Below are 26164 nucleotides of genomic sequence, written 5' to 3'. Positions count from 1 at the left end.
ATTTAGATGAAAAGAAGTCGGAACCTTTGGTATAAAGTGAGGGTTTGTTCTCAACATTACTTTGTCCCACATGAACTGGAGAAAGGTCCAACAACAGTGAAAGCCTGAATTTCACTGATTCTTCTAGCCGATGTGAGGGCCAATAAGAGAGCCGTTTTCCACTAAATGTATTTTAAGTCAGCTTTGTGGATCGGCTCAAAGGGCGGTTTCATCAATTGAGCTAGGACTGTGTTTAACTCCTGTGGAGCCACAGGGTGCTTTAAAGATGGGAAAACTCTGAAAAGGCCCTTCATGAACTCTTTAACAATTCTGGTTGACTGCAGTAAGAGCTCACCTGGTTTTCTGCAAAACCTGGAAATTGCTGCCAGGTGTACTTTGATTGATGAATGAGCCAATTTTGATTTTGCCAGATGAAGAAGGCTATGCAATAATTGCTTCGGGGTCGAGAGTAAAGGATGTATATTCTTTTCCATGCACCAGTGGCAAAATCTCTTACACTTTGAAGTGTATGACTCATTAGTGGAAGAAGAAGCTCTGGCCCGCTGTAGGATTGATCTGTAAATTCATAGTCGTGAGGTTCCAAGCTGATAAACTCAGAGTTTTTATCTGAGGATGAACAATCTGACTGTTGTCCACGGACAGCAAGTTTGGCAATGGTTGAAATAGAACATGCAGAGATATGGAGCACAAAAGAAGTTCTGGGTAACAAAACTGCCTCGACCATGCCGGAGCTATGAGAATGAGATGGCATGGTTCCTTTTACATTTTGTTCAGTACCATTGGGATGAGAGGAAACGGCGGGAAACAATAGGAGATCATTCCCATCCACTGCATATGCAGAGCGTTCCCCCAAGAGTTGGCCTGAGGAAAATCTGCTGACAAACCTTTCGCACTTCTTGTGGCTTGCTGTCGCGAAGAGATCCCGTTGCTTTCAATCTAATTCTCATTCATGACATTGGGAGTTGGTTCTGCTTAAAGAATCAGCCCACTCGTTGCCCACCCCCAAAACATGCTCTATCTGCAACGTTATCTTGTGCTGAATTAGCCATCTCCAAATTTCATGGGCTTGGTCCGATATCGTGAGAGACCTGGTGCCCCCTGTTTGGCCAGATAGAACATCATTGTGGTGTTGTTTGTTCTTACCAGAACAGAGGTGCCTCGGATTCTCTGAAGGATCGCCTGCAGTCCCAGAAAAACTGCCCTCAATTCCAAGAGATTGATGTGCATTTGCGTTTCTTGAACTGACCAATTTCCATGGATTTGCAAATCCTGGAGATGCACTCCCCAACCGTCCGTTGAGGCATCCCCGATCATAACGTAATTGGGCTGTACTGCCTGAAACGAGAGGCCTGGAGACATATTGCGTTCTTTCTCCCACCATGACAGAGCCTGTTTCATTGCCTAAGAGATGAGGGTGATATCCTCGAAGGAGCCCGGCACCTGAAACCACTGCATGTCTAACTGCTCTTGGAGAGGTCTCATGTGTAGAATTTGGTATCAACTGGATGCATGATGACAGCATACCCAGTAAAGATTTGAACACTCTCACAGAAGGGGATTATTTTGCGCGCAGAACGGCTGCTAAGTGCTTTCGTTCTGGAGTGGGAAAAGCCTTCATCAACCAGGTGTCCAGTATTGCTCAAAGAAATATAAGTTTCTGACTTGGAATTGGGCATGACTTCTCCACGTTCAGCTGCAAGCCTAGAGACTTGAACAGCTGTTGACCAGCCAGTGTAGCTCTTCTTGCGAGTGGAACTTAGGCTCTTTCACCAGCCACTTGTCCAGCTAGGGATAAACCATGCCTTCTCAGAAAAGCAGCTACCGGAGCCATATATTTCGTGAAAACTCGAGGAGCTGAGCAAAGGTCGAAGGGTAGAACCTTGAACTGAAAATTAACCCCAGCCATCTCGGAAATTGACGATGCTTCGCATGAATGGGAATGTGGAAGTATGTGTCTAAGAGATCGAGGGACGCTAAGAAATCTTTGTTCACCAGTAAGAGAATCTCTTGCAGGGACAACATTCTGACTTATTTTTTCTTGATGTATTTGTTCAGTTGTCTGAGGTCCATGACCTGTCTTTATTTCCCACATTTTCTCCTCACAGGGAAGAAATTGGAATAGAAGCCTTTCCCTGGTTGACTGAAAGGAACTTTTTCTATTGCCCCTTTAACAGCAAGGTTGAGATTTCTTGCTTTAACGAAAAAAGATGATGATGCGTTCTCCTTGAGGGTGGATATTGAGGAGGCTTGTGAACAAATTCTAGGGTGTGGCCCGATGGATAATGTCCAGTACCCATGTGTCCTTTGTAATGGCTTCCCATTGGCACAGAAAAGGAGAAAGATGATGAGACTGCAGAGGCTGAAGTTGAGATGAGGTGGCTGGCGAATGAAAAACTTCACTGCAGTCTAGAGGAGTCTTGTGATTTAGCCCATGCCGTAGGCTTGGTTGTAGCAGATTGTTGATTGTACTAGAGATTGGAAGCACAAAAATGCTGTAGTGCTGTCCTCCATATTGCGGCCTGTAATTCTGTTGGGAATACGGCTGAAATCTGTATGATTGATAGGACGATCTTTGTTAAAACTGTCCTCTTCCTGCACGAAAGGACTGAAAACGCCTTTGCTGCAGCATGGTTAAGGAATGTGCCATATCAGTATCCTTCATGATACACTGTAACTATTCATCCAACATGTTTCCCAACAGGTTTTCCCCATCGAAGGGCATGTCTAGAATCTTAGATTGAACTTCAGGGTGGAAGGACTTCGCCCTCAGCCAACCCTGTCTACGGCAAACAGCGGCTCCTGCTATTTGTCTGAAAGCAATCAAAAACAAATCCATTGCTGAGTCAATCACTTCTGAAGAAGCTCTAGTGCCTTCCTACAGGAGGTCTTTCGCTTCCTTCTTTTTATCTTCGGGAAGGGGTGCAAGATCTGACCACAACTGCTGGTCATACCGTCCCAAGATCACTAAGGCGATAGAGGCCTTGATGAAAGTAGCAGCCATAGTAGCAAAGCGTCTGCCGATGCTGTTGAGCCGCCTGCCCTCTGTCTGGAGGCACCGAACAAGGAGATTTTGGATTCCAGGAGCACCTCTGTGCAGACTGCATTATTACTGAATCCGGTTGAGGATGCCCAATCACACATGCAGGAGCAGAATGCTTTGTATATCGTTTCCATCCTCTGCAGTACAGCTGGAACTGAGGCTGGATTCTATATAAGCGTCAAACCTTAGTTCCATATATAATCCACAATAGGTATGAATCGTACCGATTTCTTAGCCAGGTCCTTAAAATCATAGAGGAAGCGTTCAGTTTGCACCACTGGCAAAGGCAAGTCAAATCTTTTAGAGGGCCTTTCCAGTAACTCGTGAAAGCCTCCAAAAGCTGCGGGAGGGGAACTCACTGGAGATGGGGAAGGTGATGACGAAGATGGAGCAATGTAATCATCCCATTCCTGGCTCACTAAGCTCCAATCCTGAATGAGCTCACCCTCCTCAGGCTGATCGTCTGCTTCACTCTCGACATAGTCATCTTGAAATGTAATGCACTGAGGAGCCAGTCTCTTCTTGCGAAGCGGGCGGTGGAGTAACCACTGGCAGTGGCAAAAGAACCTGAACACCCGGACCTCCGGGTGTCAGCGGAACAGGTGCATGAGAGTCCGGAAAGAGTTTATAATAATCATTGAACATGTGCCTAAGGTCGGTGGCCAGGGAGGTTGACACCAGCATGGAATCTCTCCCTACATCCTGACGCTTCTCGTAAGCTTCATATGGATAGTGTTCTTGGAAAGAATCGTATCGTTGGGCCCATGGACGACCCATGTAGGAGTAATCCTCTTCCATATACTCCGACGTGCCCTGCATATGTGTCTCCACTTCCTCATCCATGTTCTGGCGTTTAACCCTGAGTTGTGATGGGCTGTAAGCGGGACCAAACAAACTTTCATCTCCTGATTCCTCCATATCAAGAAGGTGAGAGGGAGGCAGAGGTGATATCTTGATAAAAATGTGAAGCGTGGAGACTTTTGGAAAACTGGAGACTTTTAACCTTTACCATGCTCATGACGAGCTGAGCTCATCATGAGGCACGGTGCTCCGGTGCTCATGACGAGCTCAGCTCGTCATGGGCCGTGGAACGCTCAGGTGCGGGGAGAATTCCCCTGCTGGGCTGAGCGTTCCACGGGAGCTGGTGCACCTGTGACGAGCTCAGCTCGTTTTCAGCACAGGAGCGCCGTACCTCATGACGAGCTGAGCTCGTCATGAGCATGCAGGCGCTGTGCGCGCCTCCCTCCCCCCCCAGCACAGCAGGGGGGGGAGGGAGGTCCTGTTTTTGTTCCATTGTCGTCGAAGTCGACAAAGGAATATGTCTGAAGTGATCGTCGTCGATATCGGCAGTCTAGAAGGGAATTAAACACTGCTGTTGACGGTGGCCCCTTTTTCCGACGGTGCTCCCGTCAACGCGGCCATAGACGTAATCGTCGACACAATGGCCATTGTCATCGGTGCAGTCGTCTATGCCATCGATGAGGTGATCGGCGTCACAGTATTCGTCAACGAGGCCATCACCACAGCCGTCGTCGACACGGTCGTCGCCACAGATGGCAATGGACATTTGGCTGTCATTCTTGATGACGGGTCTGTCGACTGAGCTTTTTTTCATCGAAGCCTGTTTTAGAGGTGTGACAGTCAAGGAAGCAGGAGAAGACTTTTTCAGGCCAGAGTATTTTTGCTTTAGGGCTGCTTTTTCGGCATTGGAACATTTTTCTGCCTTCACTCTCTTAGGATCAGCCTTTAATGAGGTAGAGCCCTCATTTTTACGTTTCCTCTCAGCTGAGGATGGCCCAGGACTCTCTTCAACTTCAGATCCAGAATCCGATCTAGATTTTTTCTTCTTGAGCATAATAAAAACCTATCTTCCCCCGTCCTTCACAGTTTTGGCAGTCTTTGTGGAGTCCTCAAAGATAAGTCTTGCCTTCCCACAAGATCTGCAGGGTCTAAAAAGCCTCTTCTTAGATTACACATTTTGGAATTAAAGAAGGTAGAGAAACAATACCTTGAGGTGAATTCTAGCACGGTCAAAAGTTTATTCACTGACAAACTGAGCAGAGCTCATGGAGACTCGCTTACACACGAAGTGGGGTTAGACATCTGAGGTGTGGTGGCTTTGCTGGGGAGTTGAAGTCTAGGGCTCGACTCTGACTGGTCAAACTTTGGACCTACAGAAAGTTTCAGGCGAATGCTAAAGTTTTCCTTACGGTGGTTTCATATGTACTTTTATAGTAGTACTTTTCTGACTACCACGAGACTCCCTCTATGACGACGGGGAAGATACAAGCATGTGAATCTATGAAAGATTCACAACTTGAGAAAAAAGAGATACAGGTATTATGTGTGATACAACAGGAATGGTATTCAGTGTGATACAACAAGGATGGGACTCTGCATGACATGAAAGAGACAGATGGGATTTGGTGCATTGCAAGAAAGCTGGGATTCTGTGTGATGGGATAGGTATGAAATTGCAGCAAGAATCGGATTTGTATGGTGCACAAGGAAGTGGTCTGAATGTGATTCAGCAGGGATGGAATTCAGCACAATGTAGCAGGAATGTAATTTGGTGATGTAAAGCAGTAATGGAGTCATGTGTCACGGTAGGACAGTAGGGGTGGAATTTGGTGTCTTGCAGAAGTGATAGGATCCATCTTTAATTATCACATTTGAACCCTGCTGGCTTTTATCAAGCACTGGGATCTACTTTGCCAATCCTCTGCTGTTGATACACAGTTCCTGTTTGGATTAATGGGAAGACCAATCAATATGAAAACCTGCTCATGCATGATCTCCAGCTGGTCTCAACTCATTCGATCAAAGACCAAGATTATGTCCAGGGCAGAGAAAAGAAGAAGAATATGCAAACAAAAATACATTCTTTCCCTAGTTTGCGGAGCCACCCAGGGTGTTCATAAACTAGAGTTTTTTTGTGGATTAAGAAATTTCGATGATCCACCAGATGAGTAAGGTAGAAAACACCAACTTACAGCTGCAACAGCTGATCTAGTTCCCCAAACAATAATGACAATTTCTGGAGATATTATTCCAGTTGGACGACGGGGAGCAGTCTTTATGTAGGGAACTCTTAAAGCTTGATTATCAAGCATGGAAAGAGAATAATGGTTCTTTGCCATTAGGAAGGGCAAAGGAACTCCACTAACACAGAGTAAAGCCGTATCCGGTTCAGATTTTTTGGAGTGGTCCACCAGGCCCTACATGGGCAAGGCTAGAGTAAATTTAGTCCCAAATTACATCTCACGATCATAGGCCCTGGAAGTAGTGGTGTGGTGGGTGCTGCAGCACTGCCAAAAGAACCATCTTGGAGTACAGAAGTTGAATGTGCAATAAAGATGCTTTCAAATTTTGTTTTAACACATGTGTTATGCGTTCAAAGACAGAGGTCACATGTCCGGCTATGACTTCTGACATATTGTTGCTGATTCTTTTAATATGGAGATTGTGTTCACTTTTCTTTCTCCAGGTGCAAAGTGAGAGAATTTTCTAATGTGACCTAGGTTACAAACTTCCTGGTGTGAAATGAAATGCTGTAGGATGCCATTTCTTTTAACTAACATAATTTCAAAGCCTGTAAATGAATTGTACAATTATTTCAAAATAGAGCCGCAGTGAGGAAAGCACAAATGAAGCACTTTTTTGTAATTCTGTAGTAAAATAAAGATTTTAATTCATTTAAATAAAGGCAATTTACTTTGTGATGCACAAAAGACAACTATTTACTGAAACACAATGTCCACACATTATCATGTATGCAATTTATAGATTTATCAGCAAAACTGTATGTAAAATCAGTGAACAATTTATGGTCAAATGCACTGTCTGTACATGACTGCATGCTACCCGTATTTTAGCAATATATTTTCACCAAATGCTCCAAAATGCAAAATCATTACTCTCTTGCGGAATGGGCGGAGCTCATTTACTGCACTTTTTTTTAGTGTGATGCTTGGATTTCTCAACATGCGTATGATTTCAGTGATGTAACATTGATGGCATCACCCCCACTATGAACATTGTTCCAGCACCACTGCTCTGGAGTTGCTGTTAGGAAAGAACTGCTGTGGATGAACAGGTGTTAGTATTAGAAGCTTTTTTGTCTGGATTCCATGGCACAGAATGGCCTCCTAGATCGGGTGAAACAAGAGGGCCAATAAGTCAAATTTCACTCATTGATAAAAACCCTTCTCTTCACCTTCACCTGACTCACAACTGCAGGCAATTTGGTGTCAGAATACGATGAGCCAAGCTGTGCAGTATGCACTGTACAAGTGGATTAAATAAACGAAATAAATTTGTGTATAGCATCAAACACCTACATCATTACGGACAAGCCTATCACTTTCATGTGGATGAACCACTAGATTATCCATTTTGGCCTACACTTAACTTACCAACAGGAAACAGCACCCACCAAAACCATCCGACGCAACTGGGACACAATTTCTGAGGAATTCTGGTCCACAGAATTACATACCCATCGCTCGATGCACCAAGACGATGATCTCGTCTAACCCTCCTCAAAACTACCACCACTTCACAGATAAGACCACAAGCAAGGTGGTACACTGACGACCTATGACTCACCAAACCTCCTTGTAAACATCAGGAGTGGCGGTAGAGACATATCCACAACAATGACAACACACACACCTACAAACCAGCCTCTAGCTAGCAGTGACTTGTGTTTAAGGGCGGAGGGTCCATGCCTCTCCACCTTTTTCACATGAATGAAGGCTGTCTGTCAGGCCGAAATTTGCTGAGATGAATATTTCAAAGGCCAGAAGGCGCAACATCCTAAGCACAGCAAAGTCTTCTGTAAGCCTCCTCCTCATGACAAGGGTGAGCATCACTGATAGCCTCGGCCCTGGGAACTTCAGTTTTGAGCCCTGAAGTACCCAAGACCGAGTGTCCATCAGTGATGCTCGTCACAGAGTGAGGTGGGGTCAGCAGCTCTCACTGATCTCATCCACTCTGTGACATAGTAAGTAATGGGCTCCTTTTATTGTCTGACCTGTGACAAGGTCAGCCAATGAGAGTAGGCGGCAGGACCTTTCTTCAGGAAACAACCAAGGCTTCCCTCCTGCCACCGAGATGCAACTCGGTAGGTTTTTGTTGTTGTGTTGAGTGTGTGTATGCATGACTGTTTGTTTGTTTGAGCATGCATGCTGTGAATGAGTATGTGTATGTGCAGAGTGTGAGTATGTTTGTGCATGTGTGAAAGAGTGTGCATGTGTGCAGGGTCGGATTGGCAAGGCGGGCATTCGGGAAACGGCCGAAGGGCCGTTGTCTCAGTGCCCTCTGTGGGCCGGTTTTTTGCTCCCCTTTTTCAGTTCACAGAGAGTGCTCTCTGCTATCTGCTCTCTGTGAACTTGGGAAGGGGAGAAAAAAAAACGGCCCACAGAGCGCACGGAAACAGAGACAGAAATGAAAGCGCTTCACTGTGTGCCATGCAGTGATTATTAGCTGTGGCCTCACTTCACCCCCTGCCCCTGAAAAGCAATCACGCCAAGGGTGGGCTGGGGAGCGGTGATTGTCTGCGAAAATCGGCCTCCCTGGGGGCCAGGTGTTGCTCAGGCCTTGAGCAATTTCCACCTCGCCCCCCCTGGGGCCCACGCAGCCGAGAAACGGTGTTAATCTTAACACCTCGCCCACAGCCCCTCAGATTCAGGGCACAGTGGGCGAGGAAGAATGGGTCTGGCTGTGGGGGCTAGGTGATGTTTTGAACTCCCACCATCTTCACCTCAGCCTTCCCCTGTCTACCATTGTGCTCCCCTGCCAAGACATTGCCCTGGGGCCTGGAGGGCTGGGGAGGGCTCATTAATTTACTAATTGCAGGGGCCATACTGCTGTTCATGTGCTCTTGAGCTAAGTAGGTTAGTAATAGCAGGGGCTTCCCTTCTTTTCAGGTGCTCCTGCACTGAAGTTCTTGAATAATTTTGTGACAGAAAGGGGCCTTGCTGTTTTTTTAGTTGCTCAGCATGTAGGCCATTGTCACCTTGGGCCTGTGTCCTGCGCAAGAACAGTATCCCCCCACTTTCATTCCTTATCTTTGCATAGGCATAGGTGGCCTAACGCCAGAGTTGCAGAGATGGGGATTCAAGTTTGAATCCCAGGGTCTGCTCAACAGCCTGTGATTCTGGGCAGATCACTTCCTCGCCCAGGCCCTTAAATAAAAAATCAGATCATGTGTACTGTAATTGGTACTCATGAATAGAACTCAAATAGCCTTTGTCTTGGGCTGAATTTACACTACATAAAACTGTCAAATGGTAAGAAAATTATAAAAAATAACCATTTGTTCATGCTTTATGATTCTGCAAAGGGACCATGATAATTAAAGAGGACACTTTATAAAAACATGTCCATATTTTTAACACAGCTTTTCCGATACAAAATTTCCATTTCATTCCCCTTAGTACTTCACTGTCTGGTTGTCTTATGCTGTAGAGGCTGCGCTCTGACCCCTAAGTCATTCGGCACCTCTTGCTGAGTGCACCATTCTACTTCTATGTTCTTTTTGTTATTCTGGGAGAGTCTAAGCTTGCCCTAAGATAACATTTCATAGTATTCATAATTTCCAGTGACTCCCTCCTCAATGGGGGATCTTGTTGGCTGATGTTTATGGCCTTCCTTTCCCTCCCCAGCTCCTGCCTCACCTTCATATGGACACACCCCTTACTCACTGCCTGCATGAGTGTGAAAACAGCAGGCCTATAGGTTTCTGTCTCACTGCTCTGACCACACCCCCTTTCTCAGTCAGCCAGTAAGACACCATTTCTGGATTTAAGTGGGGGTAAGAATTCATAGATTTCCTTCCCGCCTCCTGATTACCACACCCACTTTAGCCAGGCGAGGGACATAAAAGCAGCTTGCCAGCAGCTTTCATCAGACAACTTCAAGTTGGACTCTACAGCACCCACCACCAGGAGGATCGTATCCAGAAGTTGCAGCAGGAGATCAAAGCAAAGACCTGCCCATCCCTCAGGTGCCCAGAAAACTTGCTTCAACAGGCTGCTGCTTCAGCCTACATCTTTATCTCCTTAGGTGCCAACCTTTTCCTATCCTTCCCAGGTGGAAGGAATACATGTGTAGGCCTTCAGTGACCCAGTCCAACTCCTAAGGCTCAGGAAGAAGACAGTCCTGACCCTCCCATACAGAACTACAGAGTGTTCACCCTGCCTTTTCTATTTGGTTACTCTTCTAACCAGATGCACCACACTGCCAAGCTCTAACTCAAGAGGGGCCATCTAATCCCCTTGGCATCCCACTCTCCACAGGGCTGACCAAAGCAGGCTGAGTAAAGCAGTACTCAAAGCTACATCTAGTGCGCCTCAATCGTCCCACCGAATCCAGAAAATACTGCACTAGTCACAGTGCAGTGGGTCTTCCTCAAAGCTGTACTTGACAAGAACATTTTCAACATGTTTACAACGCAGACCAAAAAGCTGTATCACAATGCCTGTACTACAGCAGCGGGTCCTCTCTCTTTAGGTGCAAATGTTTTGGCCATTACTTTGACAGAAGACTCCACTTGCAAGCAAATGATAGAAGAACATGATTGTGAAAGAATGGCAGATATGTCAGAGGAAGCAGGAGTCCTGTCTATTGATGCAACTAAAGGTGTCACTGGCGAGCAGGACTTACAAATCAGTACTTCTGCAATACTTGGAACAAATGTGGAGGAAGCAACCGAATCTAGTGCAAAGGCCACTCCAGCAGACGAAGAAACCAAATCCACTGTGTCAGGGAGATCTGCATCCATCTTATTACATTTGCCAGAAGCTGGGATCCAAGATAAGATGAATACTCAAGGAAAGGACCAGACACAGTTAGTTGACCTTTACTTTCAACGGCCAACGCATGACCAGCTTTCTGCATTCTTTCACTATCACCCAATCCAATCTTCCAAAAGTCAACAGTTCAATGGGCAGTTGGCATTCATGAGAAAAGATGGGAGTACGCGACACTGGTTAAGCTTTTCAAAAATCCAAAAAGCTTTCTTTTGCACAGTTTGCTTGGCATTTAGCAAATGTGAAGAAAGTGGGCCTTTTATTCGAGGGGTGAAAAACTTTAGGCACGTGTACATGCGCATTACAGAGCATGAGGCATCCCAATTCCACAAAAGATGCACTGATTCGTATATGATGACAATTTCTGGAGTTGACATAACCACTCTCCTCTTCTCTCGGCAGACAACTCGTGCAGTACAAGTCAGAAAGAGGAGAGAAATATTGGAGCGTGTGGTTGAAGTTATTAAACTGATTGGTAAAAGGGGGCTTAGCTATCGGGGGAAATCAGAGTCTGTGTCTGAGTTGGATAATGATTTAATGGATCATGGGAACTTTCTGGAGCTCATCCTTCTGCTGTCAAAATATGACCAACCTCTTAAACAACACATTGAGTCTCTCACTTCCAAAGCAAAACAGAAAGGTGGTCGTGGTGCATCTGTGACATTCATGTCAAAGACCACAATTGGTTATGTAATAGAAACAATTTCCAAACTGATAAAAAGACACATTGCTAAAGAAATAAACGATGCAGGTATGTACTCAATCCAGATAGACTCAACTCAAGATATAAGTATTACTGACCAGTGTTCCATTATCATCCGATATGTCACAGACACTGTACATGAACGCCTAATAGCAGTCAGAAATTGCACTTTGTCAACTGGAAAAGGATTGTTCGAGTTGGTACAAACTGCAATTCAACAAAATGGTCTTGACATAGCTAAGTGCATTGGAAATTCGACTGATGGTGCTTCCAACATGCAAGGCCAGTACAATGGACTCAGTACTTGGCTAAGCAAAGAATCTCCAAATCACATACACGTCTGGTGTTATGCACATGTGTTAAACCTTGTCCTTATTGAGGTGACCCAAGCATCTACAGCGTCCACCTCTCTCTTTGGACTGCTACACTCTTGTGCAGTCTTTCTCCGGGAGTCATATAAGCGGATGGATGTGTGGCGTGAGCTGGCAAAGGATAGCCGGACAGTCCAGATCATCGGAGAAACAAGATGGTGGGCAAAAGATGCTGCTCTCAAGAAAGTTTTTGGCTCTTTCAATAACCCTGCCAATGCTATGTTTATTGATTTGGTCAAAGTCCTTCATAAGATTTCATCGGACAATCTTAGATTTATTCCAAATGTACGGTGCCAAGCCTTACAATTTGCTGAGGGACTATGTAAATTTCAAACAGTCCTAACAGCCCAATTGTATCTTCGCATTTTTGCTTCAACCACACCACTGTCTAAGTATCTCCAAACAAGTGGAATGGATATCCTGCAAGCACAGAGAATGGTGTCAGACACTGTAAAACTCCTTGCCACAGATTCCCGCAATTTTGATGCTGTGTACTCTGCTGCCACAACATTTTCAGAGTGGGCCAACAAAGGTTTAGCAGAAAGGAACTGTGACCAAGAAGTACAAACAACACTTCCAGAAGGGAGATTGTCCTTTAAAAAGATGCCTGGGATGAGCACAAAGGATGAGCCTATAACCCTAGCTAAAGATCGATTTCGTATTGGGGTGCATAATACAGTAATGGACCAAGTTATTCAAAGTCTGACCACTCGTTTCAAGACACACTTCACTTTGGCAGCAGATATAGCATGCCTAGACCCAAAGAACTTCAATCAGACTCTCCCAGGTAATGCTCTTGTGAGACTTTGCTCCTTGTTGCAAAACATAGATAGCTCAACAAATGTGCAGACTTTGCAGGAAGAACTTCAGGATTTTGCTGCTAAATGGTCAAATTTAAAAAGGACACTACCTGAAGAGTACGACAGAGAAGACCAGATTAATGAAGACAAACCACTTCAAGTAGAAGAATTTGACAAAAAACCTGAGGCTGGGCCAACAAAGTGCAATACTTGCCGTGACTGTGCTGTCTGTTGTTACTCTATCTTGAAAAAATACCTTCTTTTCAGCAGTGCCTATCGGCATTTGTATTTGGCATACAAATATGTCTTGACCTTATCCTGTACACAAGTAGCCTGTGAGAGAAGTTTTTCCAAACTGAAGTGCATCAAAACCCGCCTAAGAAACCAAATTGGTCAGGAAAACCTTGAAGCCTTTATGCTCATGTCAGTTGAATGGAATGTGCTGTCTCAGTTGAAAACTGATGACATTATTGACTTCGTTGCAAAAAAAAGTGCATTGCTGCAGGATCTCCCCATGGCCCAGACTTTAAGGCAGCAACAGATATGAATAAAACTGTTTTTTGTATATAGACATCACCTGCTGACTGTGAAATAAATGTATGACTAGATTGTACAGATACATTTTTTCAGCATTCTTTACACCCCAGACTGCCTTTTCCTCGTTTGTGAATTCTTACTTTTGTTATTACATGTTCTATTCCCAGAGATTCCAGTCTTACCCTTTCTTCTTGACTTTGTACTAGATTTCTGGTTTATGTGATGATTAGAGTCTAGGACATAGCTGGTTAGGAAAGAGTATCCAACGACATTGTGCAGGGCGTTAAGACTGCAAGTAAGTATTCAGTTATCTGAACTGAAGTGCTCCTAGTCTTTACCAATGTTACTTGCTCTGTAAGCTTTAAAAGGCTTAATTTACTAAATATTTGTCTACAAATTAGACCTCAAAGAGTAACCAAATGGTGTTTCATGAAAGGGCATGCCCCTCGAATGTGGGCCACGCCCCCTAAATATAGACCACGCCCCTTAAATGTAGGCCACACCCCTTAAATGTAGGCCACGCCCCCTTAATGTGGGCCACTTTTTCGTCAGTGCCCGGGCCAAATTGTGATCCCAATCCGACCCTGCATGTGTGTGTGCCCGATGCACCCCTACTGCACATTACGGGCTGCCAGCCCCTCCAGCGCTACAGTCAGCAACTCCTGAATGGATTGACATTAGTACCAACAAATCGAAAGAAATCTTCTCCATAGTGAAGGAATTCACCTTCCCTGCTGCCAGCTACACGACCATGTTCCCCTCACAGGGACTCTGCTCCCAGCTTGATTACATCTTCAGCAAAAAGATAAGCTCAATAAATGACAACTTTGTACCCTATCCCGACTCCCCCACTCTCACAGTCCTCCAACACAATGAAAAGAGCACATCGGAAAAAAAGCCTGACCACCTGACCCACCCCCACCCCCCTGCAAACCACTGCCACTATGCACTCTATCCACTTGGGGGAAGCCTTGGACACTTGCCCACACGTTGCCTTCATCAAAGGACACAAGCTCATCTGCACCACTCTCATGCCAATGTTCAATGACTCTCTCACCATCACTACCTTCACTGACACCTGGCAAAGCCACTATCCTACAGCTACCAAAAAAAAAATCTGCAGATCGTGAGAATCTGGTGAACTTTAGGCCGATCTCCCTGCTACCCTAACCAGGGGAAGACCAGGAGAATAGAAATTTGCCTAGCCTACGATAAGGTAATTTTTAATTCTATTAAGGACGCGGAGGCGAGGATTATGCTCTCATCTCTCTTCGCTTTATTCCAATTTATTACAGAGCAGCTTTTATGAAACCAACAATAAACTACATTTCCCATAACACTAGGGAAGGAAAAATACAGTCTCTTTTAAGTCCTTTCACAATTTCCATGCAGGTCTTCCACAAAACATGATGTAACTTCCTGCACTTCCTCTTTCTTCGTTGGAGGAGCTCCCCCAAGGTTAGGCGCTCTGCTTAGTCTGGTCATTCCCTAAAAGAAACCACACCAATTACTTATGGCGCCATTAATTAATTGAGCAATCAGTATGACAATACCAGCAGTATTTTGAAAACGCAATATGAACACCAAGCATGACACAGTAAACAATCACGAAACAAGGTTACTTACACCAAGTACGGCGAGGGATAGCAACCCACGTGCTTGCTGGGTGGGATAATCCTCGCCTCCGCGTCCTTAATAGAATTGAAACTTACCTTCTCGTAGGCTAGGCAAATTTCTATTCTATGTCAGGACCGGGGGCGAGGATTATGCTCCTTCAAAGCTTACTCACCACCACTTGCGCCATACTCAGCAGCGGCTTAAAATAAAACCGTTTAAAGGTTGAGTCTGACGACCAATCCGCTGCTCTCATAAGATCCTCCAAACGCACGCCAAGGTTGAATCCCTTGGAAGCCATCGCACCCCTAGTGGAATGCGTACCAAAAGCTTGTGTATTAATACCTGCCATTAATACCTGCCTCCTGCATAACCCACCGTACCCAACGGGCGATGGTGGGCGAGGAAACCGCCTTAAAAGGCTTCTTAAGGGCAATAAGGAGTTGTCGCTCGCCCGGAGGACGAACTTTCCCGGTAGCTTCCTCATAAGCTTTCAAGAATTGCACTACACATAGCTTAGGAGACTCCACAAAAGCAGGATAGGAAATTGTGAGCGTGTTTGACTTGGTCCGTCTATTTACCGTAAAAGTCACTCCATCCGGGGAAAAAACTCTAGCCGTGATGTCTAAAGCACGAACATCAGACACTCTCCAACAAGACACCAAACACATTAACCAGGCCAATTTGGCCGACAATTCCTTACGTGAAAGAAACCTGTTAGGTTGCCAAGACAACAATAAATTCAGAATCAGGTTGACATCCCAGATAGCCGAAAACCGGGGCTCTGGCGGAAGGGACAACCGAATGCCTCGTAGCAGTTTACACACAAAGGGATGTTCTCCCAAGGGTGCTCCGTCCACCGGCGCATGCCTTACAGAAATTGCAGACTGAACCGCGTTAATCGACCTATAGGCCAAGCCCTTCTGGGCTAGTTCCGCCAAATAATCAGATCTGCGACCACGGGATCCACTTCCCGTCGTAAACACCAGCATACCCATCGCGTCCAAGCTGATTTATATTGTTTTGAAGTACTGTCTGCCCAGGCTTTGGACAACAAGAACTCAGCGTGGCTAGAAAGGCCCGGCAATCTCCAACGTTGCCTGTAATCCGCCATGCTATGAGTTGCAGGGATCCGTCCTCCACCAGACGGTGGGGACTCCCCTCCGGACTCAGCAGGAGATGGGGAGTTGGGAGGAGTCGGATTGGAAAAATCCCAAGAAAGTCCCAGAAGAACCGGAAACCACACCTGAGACCTCCAACACGGGGTTATCAGAACCACAGACGCTCCTTGCCTGCGAACCTGGGCTGTTACCCTTGTTATCATGGAAAACGGAGGGAAGGCATAACCCCTCTCCCTTGTCCAATCCTGGCTGAACGCATCGCATGCCACCGTCAGAGGATCCGGTCTCCAACTGAAGAACCGGGGAAGTTGCCGATCCAGGCGACATGCAAAGAGGTCGACAGAGAACGGACCCCACCTCTCTTGAAGGTATTGGAAAATCACCAGGTCCAGCTTGCAAACACTGGCGTTCCGAAGGTAACGAGAGTGCCAATCCACCATGAGGTTCTCCTTCCCCGGAAGGTATTCCGATGTCACTGAGATTTGGTGCGCAAGACAGATCTCCCAAAACTGGTTTGTCATGTTCGCCAACGCTTTGGACCGAGTACCTCCTAGGTGGTTTATGTACCGGACCGCCGACACATTGTCCATTTTCAAGAGGACCGAAGGTTGGACTCGATCCTTGGTCCAACACTGGACGGCAAAGGAACCCGCCAAGAGCTCCAGACAATTGATGTGAAGCAGCTGCTCTTGTGGAGACCAAGTGCCGCCGGTGGAAAACTCTCCACACCGCGTGCCCCAGCCCGCTCAGCTGGCGTCCGACTCTATCACCTAGTCTGGTGCTGAGCCGAAAATGGCCCTCCCGTTCCATGGTTCCATGTGGGAGAGCCACCACTCTAGCTCCATGCGTGCCTCCTCCGTCAATGAAACCACTTGCGAGTACGAGAGACCTTTCCTGGGGTGTTGAGCTTTTAGCCGTTGTAGGGCTCGATAGTGTAACGGCCCCGGAAAGATTGCTTGAATTGAAGCCGAAAAGAGGCCCACCAAACGAGCAATCTGCTGTAGAGAAGTTCTCTGCTTGGCCAAGTCTGACGGATCTCGTGACGAATCTTCGCCACTTTCCTGGAGGGTAAACTGAGGGTGGCGACAGTGGAGTCTATCACGAACCCCAGGAAGGTGGCCTTCTGAGTTGGAACCAGGAGAGACTTCTTCTCGTTGATAACAAACCCTAGTGACTGCAGCAGCGTCACCGCCATCTGGAGATGGCTTCGCAACTGCGAAGAACACTAGTCCAGGAGAAGCAAGTCGTCCAAGTAGCCGAACAAGCGGACTCCGCGAGTCCTCAAGTATTCCACCACTGGTTTGAGAACCACCACGGGGCTGAGGAGAGGCCGAAAGGAAGCCACCGGAGCTCGTAACCCTGCCCCCTCCAGAGAAACTGAAGGAACCGCCTGTGAGGAGGAAAGATCGGCACAACCAAGTACACGTCCTTCAGATCCAAACGTACCATCCAATCGAGTGGTTGGAGAACGTCCCTGAGCAAATGAATGCCCTCCATTTTGAAGTGTCTGTACACCAACCACTCGTTGAACTCCCGAAGGTTGATCACGGGTCAACCGACTCGTCTGGGGAATCCCCTTGCTGCGTCTCAGGGGACGTCGGCAGGGGGGGCGTCACCTACAGGCGAGGGGTCCTGTGGAGGCAAGATGGGGGCTGAATGTTCTATAAACGCCTGTTTGTGACGCTCGAAGGCGTCCGTGTCAACCTCCCTGTCGCACTTCTTTTTCGGAGGGGGTGGGCCCTGAACGTCTGAGGCCTGTCCTGAACTCCCGGAGGGGCCCGGGGTCGCGGGGAGGGGGGTCCCGAATTTAGCGCAAAGCCTCTCAATCTTGTCAGCCAGACGCTGTTCCATAGGCGTCATAAGGTCTGACACTGCCTTATGGACAGAATCGCCAACTTTGGCGTAAAAGTCATCGTCCCATTGGAGGTATTGTAAGGAGTCTTCCCCCTATTAATATTCGTGCTCCATGTCCACCCATGCGAGTACCAACTGACACTACACCATATGTGACACACCAAGACCAATACCCAATGTACAATGAAGTAGGAGCACTGGCCCGCTAATGTGGCGAACTTCTGGGGGCTGAGGGTCTCCCAGCAGTGAAAGGGTGGCCAGAGGCACACGTTTACGGCTTTCCAGCCTAGGGACACCACGCTCTCCACACTTCCCAGGGGAAAAACTGCCGCCTGACACGGTGTCCACAAGGGCCTTCCGCCAAGTCTCCCACCGCGCTACGTACCCGATGAAAACTCGGGCGTGATGGGGCTGAGCCCTCGGTGCACCGCACCCCTACCTACCCGCAAGAGGGGGCGTCGAAAAGCAGGGGTAAAGTGTGTACTGACCCAGATTCACTGGGCGATTTCAGGCGACCGGGCGCGGACACTCAATGGGGAACGGAGCGCGTCTAATGTCGTCTGCTGTCAGAATGCGCTCCGGGGCCGCAGTCGCGACGCCCCCACAGCGGCCTCTGGCGGCCGGAGGACCGCACCGCGGTCCGCAACTGCAGAAATGGGACACCGTGTAAGGAGCGCATGAGCGCTCCCGCGGTGCTTAGGGAATCTGAAAGGGAAACGATTACCCCAAAACGATCCCCCGTCACCACAACACAAGCCACAATAACGGAGAAAGAAAAGCACTTATCACTAGCTGCTGAGCAGCGAAGAAAGAGGAAGTGCAGGAAGTTACATCATGTTTTGTGGAAGACCTGCATGGAAACTGTTAAAGGACTTAAAAGAGACTGTATTTTTCTTCTCTCTTAGTGTTATGGGAAATGTAGTTTATTGTTGGTTTCATAAAAGCTGCTGTGTAATAAATTGGAATAAAGCAAAGAGAGATAAGAGCATAATCCTCGCCTTCGGTCGTGACATAGAATCTTATCAACACAAAACTAACTATCTACCTTAATGACAATTATCTCCTGGACCCATCCCACTGTGGATACGGACCTAATCACAGTACCAAGACTGCCCTCATAACAGAGACCAATGACATCCATCTCATCAAGGACAAGGGTGATACAGCTGTTCGCATCCTTCTTGACCTCTCCACAGCTATCAACACTGTCTCTCACCCAATCCTCATCCAACTCCTCTATGACACTGGAATACACAGATCTGCACTCCCATTTCCTTCCTCACAAGCGGAATGTAGGCCGCCAGCCTGGACCTCCACACTTTCTCAGCCTCAAACCTGAACTGTGGAGTCCCCCAAGGCTCATCCCTCAACCCACACTCTTCAATGTCTACATGGCCCCATTGTCAGCAATGTCCGAGCCCAGGACTTGACATTTCAGATGCTGACAACACCGAGCTCATACTTTCCCTTTTCAAGGACACCTACAGCACTGAAACTAAATTCATCAACTACATGTCAAACGTTCCTTAATGTACAAACAGCTCAACTCGGGCTACTTTTCAAGAAAGACACCTCACTCCGGTCCTTAGTCGGTGGACCTCAGAATTAGTACTCTCACTGTTATAAGTGACTTGTGTCTTTCATTACTCTGCTGGTGTCTGCCCTGTTGCTCAGCTAGTATGTGTGTTAGAATGCCGGGTGACCTCATGGAATTTTTTGGGAGCATGGCTTGAGTGTAGAGTGGCAGTTGAGGGCAGGCAGGCTGAGCGACAGGGAGGTCGCTCCTGGTGGGGTTTATATTTCCATCTACTCTTCTTATCTTGAACTTCACCTGGAACTTCTTAAGCCTCAATAAATCTATCTTATTTATATACCTGGCTCAATGACTTTTTCTGTACAACACTCACCCACTCCGTTGAGCCAAACCAGGAACCTAAGGATAACTATTGACAACCAAATCTGGATATCCAGCCAGGTCAAACAGATCACCTCCTTCTGCTTCACACCCTGAAACTCCTAAGATGGCTTCCGCTTAACAAACACCAAACCATCACCCAAGCCCTTTTCTACCCAGAAAGCTGGACTACAATAAAGCACTTTATGTACGATCACCAAGAGATTCCAAGTCATCCAGAACGCAGCAGCCAGTCCACTTCCCATCTCGCTCCTCAAAGGCCTTCACTGACTCCCCATTAACAAATGCACCCTTTTCAAACTACTCACACACATGCACAACAAAGGACCCAGCTACTGAACAGTTACATCAGATTCCACCCCCACCCCCAAGACATTTTTGCTTCGCCAGCCTACTGCTAGTCCAAACCCTCCACATCGGAAGAGCCAGAGCCGGTGGCCGTGCTTTCTCCTGGCTCCTAAAGCCAAGCACTACCTCCCCTTGCACATTAGTGCCACCAGCTCAGTCCTAGAATTCAGAAAATAACTGAAAACCGGGCTTTCTCAATTGGCCCTAAACTAGGGCTGAATTCCATTCTCCAGGTGCCAGGACATCCTCCTAGGTGACATGCATGCAAGAAAAATACACATAACAGGCAGCAGAGATTGGAATACAGTGTGATGTTCCTGGAATGGTTTTTTTTCACAGAGCATAATCTAGATTCGGGGTAATGCAATAAGAAATGGATTAAGAGTTATGCAAGAGGAATTGGATTCAGTGTGATGCAACATTAATGAGATCCCGTTTCATGCAGCAGTGATGCTATTCGTTGAGATGCAACAGGAATGGGATTGTTTGATGCATCAGGAATTAGATTAGTTTTCATACTTCAAAAATGGTATTTGGAGCTACACAGAAAGGTTAGGATTTAGAGTTATGCATCTGGGTGGGACTGAATCTAGTAATGAATGACGGGGTAAAAGTGATGCAGGAGGGTTGTCTCTCCCGTGCCATTCAACAGTGTTGTGGTTCTGTATCATGCAGCAGAAATGGGTTCTAGTATCATACAGAAGGGATGGGATTTGGTGTAACGCAGCAGAGATTGGATTCTGTGTCATGTAGTGGAGATGAAATTGATTGTTAATCAGTAAGGATGGCATCAGTGTCAAGCAGGATAGAAGAAGTTTTGATCATGGGGAAGGTTAGAATTCAGTGTCATGTAGCTAAGATGCAATCCAGTTTACAGTAATATTGATGAGATCTGAAATAAAGCAACAAGGGATTCAGTGTAATGCAAAAGCGATTGGTTTTATCAATAATAGGAATTGGATCTAGTGTGATATTTCAATGCTGAGATTATGTTTCATGCATCTGGATGGCATATTCTATGATTTGGTAGGTAAGAGGATCAGTGGTGTGCAGAAGAGAGGGGTCTTTGTGCCAAGGAAAAAAGACTGAAAGACAAAAGACTGAAATCCAGGGATCAAGTGTAATGCAACAAAGATGAGATCTAGAGTGATACTGGCAGACTGGGATTCAGTTTCACAAGCTTTTCAGATAATGCAACAATAAGGGGATTCATTATAATGCAGCACATTTATAGACCAGGACTGGTATTCTATGTGTTGTGGCAGGAATAGGGTTGGTGCAATTCAGTAGGAAAGGATTATAGTATCATGGGATTGAATTTAGTATCATGCCACAGAGAAGCAGTGTGTGTCTTGTGCTAATGCACCAGAGATATAATTCATTATCATGAAGTAGGGATCCAGTGGGATGCACCACAGATTGCATTCTGCTTTACACAGCAAGGATGACATTTTGAACAGTGCACAGGAATGGTTCACTGTACAAAATGGGGGATGCAGCAGGTATGGCATCCAAAGTGATGCAGTAGGAAAGGGATAATGTCTTACTTATCAAGGATTGAACCTGAAATCATGTAGAAGGAATGTGGATTTGGCGTCATCCAGCAGGGATGGGACTTCATGAGGTGTGACGGGATGGGACTCGGTTTGGTGGTGATGTCACGTTCCAGGGATGGAATTTGTTGCTATTCACCAGGGATTGGAATTCACTTTGATGGCGGGATCCAGTATGAAATCACAAGGAGGGGATTATTTTTCATGTAACAGGCATGGAATTTTGCGTGATGCATTATGCATAGAAATCAGTGTTCAGCAACAGGAATAGAATTCTTTGTTGTTCAATAATTATGGTGAAGCTGTGTCACGCAGCAGGAATTGAATCTAGTGTAATGTGGCAGCAATGGATTTCTGTCTAATAATGCAAGAATGAGACTCTGTTTCGGGCAGCAAACATGGGATTTGGCTAGATAAGAATGTAATGCCGTGTAATGCTGTTAGGACAAGAACAGAAATAATGTAATCGAAGGCTATGATGCACTATAGTAGAAGATACATTTGTAGCCATTTATTTAGTGCTGATAGATGATAACATAAAATGTTTCTAGGAATGACGTCAAAAATTTCACCGAAAAGAAATCTTCCACAGCAGCCTTCAATATCTTACTCTCTGGTGGTGGTGGTGAATCACTGGATGTATCGCCACCGACAGAACCAGCTACCTCTATATCAGACGGGGAGAGAGGGAAACTTGGGGGCTCTGTATTCCAAGGTGAAGAGAGGCTGATACTTCAGGCCTACAGCACAAACCATTGATATCTGGCGACAAGCTACTAGGAAACTTGGCTGGCAGGATACCCTGACGCAAGCTATCCCACTGTGGTCGACTAAAGACTGGGGACATTATGTCATCAACCGGGGTTTGACAGATGGGACACCATCAGTATCTCCACCATCGGCCATCTTTGGAAAAAAGGGAAAATTATACAATTTACATAACTGAAAAAAGAATACAACTTGGTACGGGGGAGGTCTTCCATTACCTACAAATCTGTCATGCCCTTAGGGCTGCGCTCCCTGAGAAAGGGGATATACCGGAGTCACCCCCCTAGAGGATCGGCTACTCTCTGAACCCCTGCCGAAAAAAGCAATATCACTGACTTATCGCAAGTTAAGCAATAATCCACCCAATCGACTTCGGAGCCTCCGCGAAAAATGGCAAGATGATGTAGGACCAATAGAGGACGAAGATTGGCAAAATGCACTCATTTCCCCAAGGGAAGCAGCTATCCCTCTTAAACTTAGACTCATCCAACTGAAGGTATTACATAGATCATATTTCACGGGCCACTCTTAGAAAGATTGGGCGCAGAGAATATGCACTCTGTCTGAGCCAGTGTCCCGAGGAGGCCACCTTTTACCGCATCATATGGGACTGCCCACACTTAAAATCGCTATGGGAAAGGTTCACACGACAAATGCACACGGCTATCGGTAAGGATATACAAATGACACCAAGATTGGGGCATCTAAATATATGAGAGGCAACAGACCTCAATCTAGTGGAACAGCAATGGGTCACACTGGGCTACACATTGGTGTAACATATTACAGCAAAGCACAGTGGAGCAAATGAGGTGCCAACCTCGGGCGGATGGGCTAAGGAGTTGGATAAATGCATGATTGCCGAAAAAGTTTTCAAATCCAGGGGTTGCCCCAAGAAGTGGGGCAAATGGAACACTTACGGGGGGGGGGGGATATGTGCCTCTCCCACTATGGAGATGAAACTAAGATAGCAGCGATGGGACGGGACGGATATTTATGAGCGAGTGTAAAACAATAAAAAACACCTTTTAAAAAAACAAAGATCTCACTCTCGGAAGTAGCCCTAATCTAAGAGACACACTTACCACTCTGGGTTGCAGGATGCCCCTATGAAGCGGATATTCGTCTCAAAATGAGAGATTGGTGTCTTTCAGTTTAATTGATGGAGCAATTTAATTGTGGTCTGTAAACTTTCAGTTCCTACCATAGATTTACAAACTTTCTGCAACAAGTAGTCCGAGAAAGGGTAGATCTATACTTCCTTTTGTTTCAAATGTAAAGCCACAACTCCAAGACCCAGGATACTAAATGCAAGAACATTGCACTTGTCCTGTTAATTAACCTAAGTAATCAAATCAAATCAATGTTTATTGTTATAAGTTAATAAAAACGGTCACAATATTGCTGTGTACATTAGTATCATAAAACATATAAAACTCAGCTGACAAGACTTTTTAGCTAGGTAGTTCCCAATGTCAGTTGTGGCCGTCTAAAAATATAATATAAAGTGCTAAATATTCTGACATTGATTTGAATTAGAATGAGTAAAGTGCAATCAATTATGCATTCATTTTTATAAAAGGTAATACGTGGTTCTTACTTAAATAGTGCTAAATGCTGCATCTAAAATATCAGTGCTAAAATGACTAAAGAGTAGTAAAATTATAAGTGGATGCTTAGTTCTCAACTGATTATGCAAAACTGTTTCCAAGGTATCAGCACTAGATGGCTTGAAATTTTAAAATAATATTTTCTACAGCTAAAGCAGCCCAGACATTCTACTGTTTGTGCTGTATTCAAGAAATTCAGGCGCAATTAGGTAGTTTCAAGAATTTCAGCAATTTACAGTTAATCTGGGGGTCCGTGGGGTCGAGGCTCTTTAGCCATCCAGCATGTTCGGATCCTACGCTCATTAAACATAGATTTCAATAATAAAGTACGGGGTTCCTAATTAGGGTGACCAACCGTCCAAAAATCTCACGGACAGTCCCTAAATTGGACCTCACGTCCGTGAGGATCCCTTTTACGGGTGACTTTTGTCCGTAAATTTGGGCCTTTCAGGGAACAGAGCTGTTCTCCTGCAAAAGGCCTCTGCTCACTTGTATGGTGGCCTCGCACTCCTGGAGCACAAGAGCAGCCCCACTGCCAGTGTCATTGTCATTGAGTGTGGGGCTGATTGCCACATACAGAATGAAAATGGGTCCGTCTGGTCTGGCACAGCATGTGGTGGCCTCCTCCAGCCTCGGTCCAGGGCAGGGCATTCTGTCACATGGAAGTGCAAAAACGCCGATGCTGCTGCTAGGTGAGAATCCAGTTAACCAAAGGAAGGCAGTGAAAGAAGTTCAAAGGAAAGGATTATAGTTATAGTATAGCAACCATGGTTGCTGCTTTTTTATTTTATGCAAGTAACAGCCATTGTCAATCCCAATAGTTCTAGCTTGTTGTAGGTGTAACGTTACTTGTTCTAAGTGTATTATATATATCTGGATGCAATGACAGAAGCAACAAAAATACGTCGGGCGGCACATTATATGAAGCACAGATTTTTAGCTTATGTGTTTTAGGCCACGCCATTTATTACATCAAAAACCCTTTTGGAGAGAACCCCCTATTTTTTTCATCCCACTTAAAGCTTTGGAAACAACACCATGTCACAGTCGCCCCACGTCCAGGCACTGTGCATCATTCATGACTCATGCCTTCCACTTTTTCAGATTGCCTATGTGCATGGGCATAGTGAACCCTGCCCCACCCCACCTCTTGCTTTAGGAACTACAGCAAGGGTGGAGTTCTTGATGGGTCTCATAATTAATGTTAAAAGGTGAGTGAGTAAGTAAGTGAAGGGATGGGTGGATGGATGGCTTGATAGATGAGTGAAATGATAGATGGATGGATGGATGATTGAAAGGGTGGATGATGGGCAAGTGAATGGGTGGATGGATGAGTGGAATGATGGATGGACAGATGAATTGATAAGTGAAAGGGTGGATTGATGAATTGATAAGTGAAAGGGTGAATGGATGGACTGATGAGTGAAAGGGTGGATGCAAGGCAGGATGACTAAGTGAAAGGGCGGGTAGATGGACAAAAGGATGGATAGATGAGTGGAGGAGTGAAAGGGTGGAAGGATGAGAGAAAGGATGGATGGATGAGTGAAAGTATGGATGAATGGTAGGTTCAATGGATGGATTTATGAGTGGATGAGTAGATGGATGGGTGGGTTGATGGAAGGATGGATGGTTAAGTGAAAGGGGAATTGAAAGTGAAAGGGGAATTGAAAGAGAAGTGGGGGGGGGAGCTTCGCGCGCATCCGACATGGCCGCGTGAGCACAGGGCTCCCGAGACCCTCGCCGCCCTCCGCATATATCCTGAACGATATCCTGATTACGAAGACGGGTTGTTGGAGATGAAACTCAGCTGATGAACTAGCTGCTTTCAAAAATTGATTCGGACTTCGGGGACCGCTGCTACCACAACCTGAACTTTTGAGGCCCACCCCATGGCGACGCCCGGGGCTCGAGTTGTTGAGATGCCTAGGCAGTAGTTGAACAACAACGGCCCGACGGGCTCGGCTCACTGCCTTGGAGTTAACTTTCGGTTTCGATTTTGGTCTTTGGCCTTATCCTGTCCCAAGATTGACCTGGTCACTCGAGGTCTTCCGAACTATGTGACTCCACCGTATTCCAACGGTCGCGTGCGTCTGTGTGCTGGGCTGCAGCTGCTGAC

The 26164-nt window shown here is 46.1% G+C and overlaps 1 protein-coding gene and 1 pseudogene across 7 annotated transcripts in view; both read right to left on the bottom strand.

Moving 5' to 3' along the window:
- The window catches only part of SPATA20 (spermatogenesis associated 20), a 2039700-nt gene that overhangs the window by 1580194 nt on the left and 433342 nt on the right, over positions 1 to 26164 (bottom strand). The window lies entirely within an intron of this gene.
- LOC147702184 (uncharacterized) lies at positions 15808 to 22517 on the bottom strand (annotated as a pseudogene).

The sequence above is a fragment of the Lissotriton vulgaris genome, chromosome 7 (assembly GCF_964263255.1).
Source record: "Lissotriton vulgaris chromosome 7, aLisVul1.2, whole genome shotgun sequence".
NCBI lineage: Eukaryota > Metazoa > Chordata > Amphibia > Caudata > Salamandridae > Lissotriton > Lissotriton vulgaris.
This window is presented reverse-complemented; position numbering and strand designations above follow the sequence as displayed.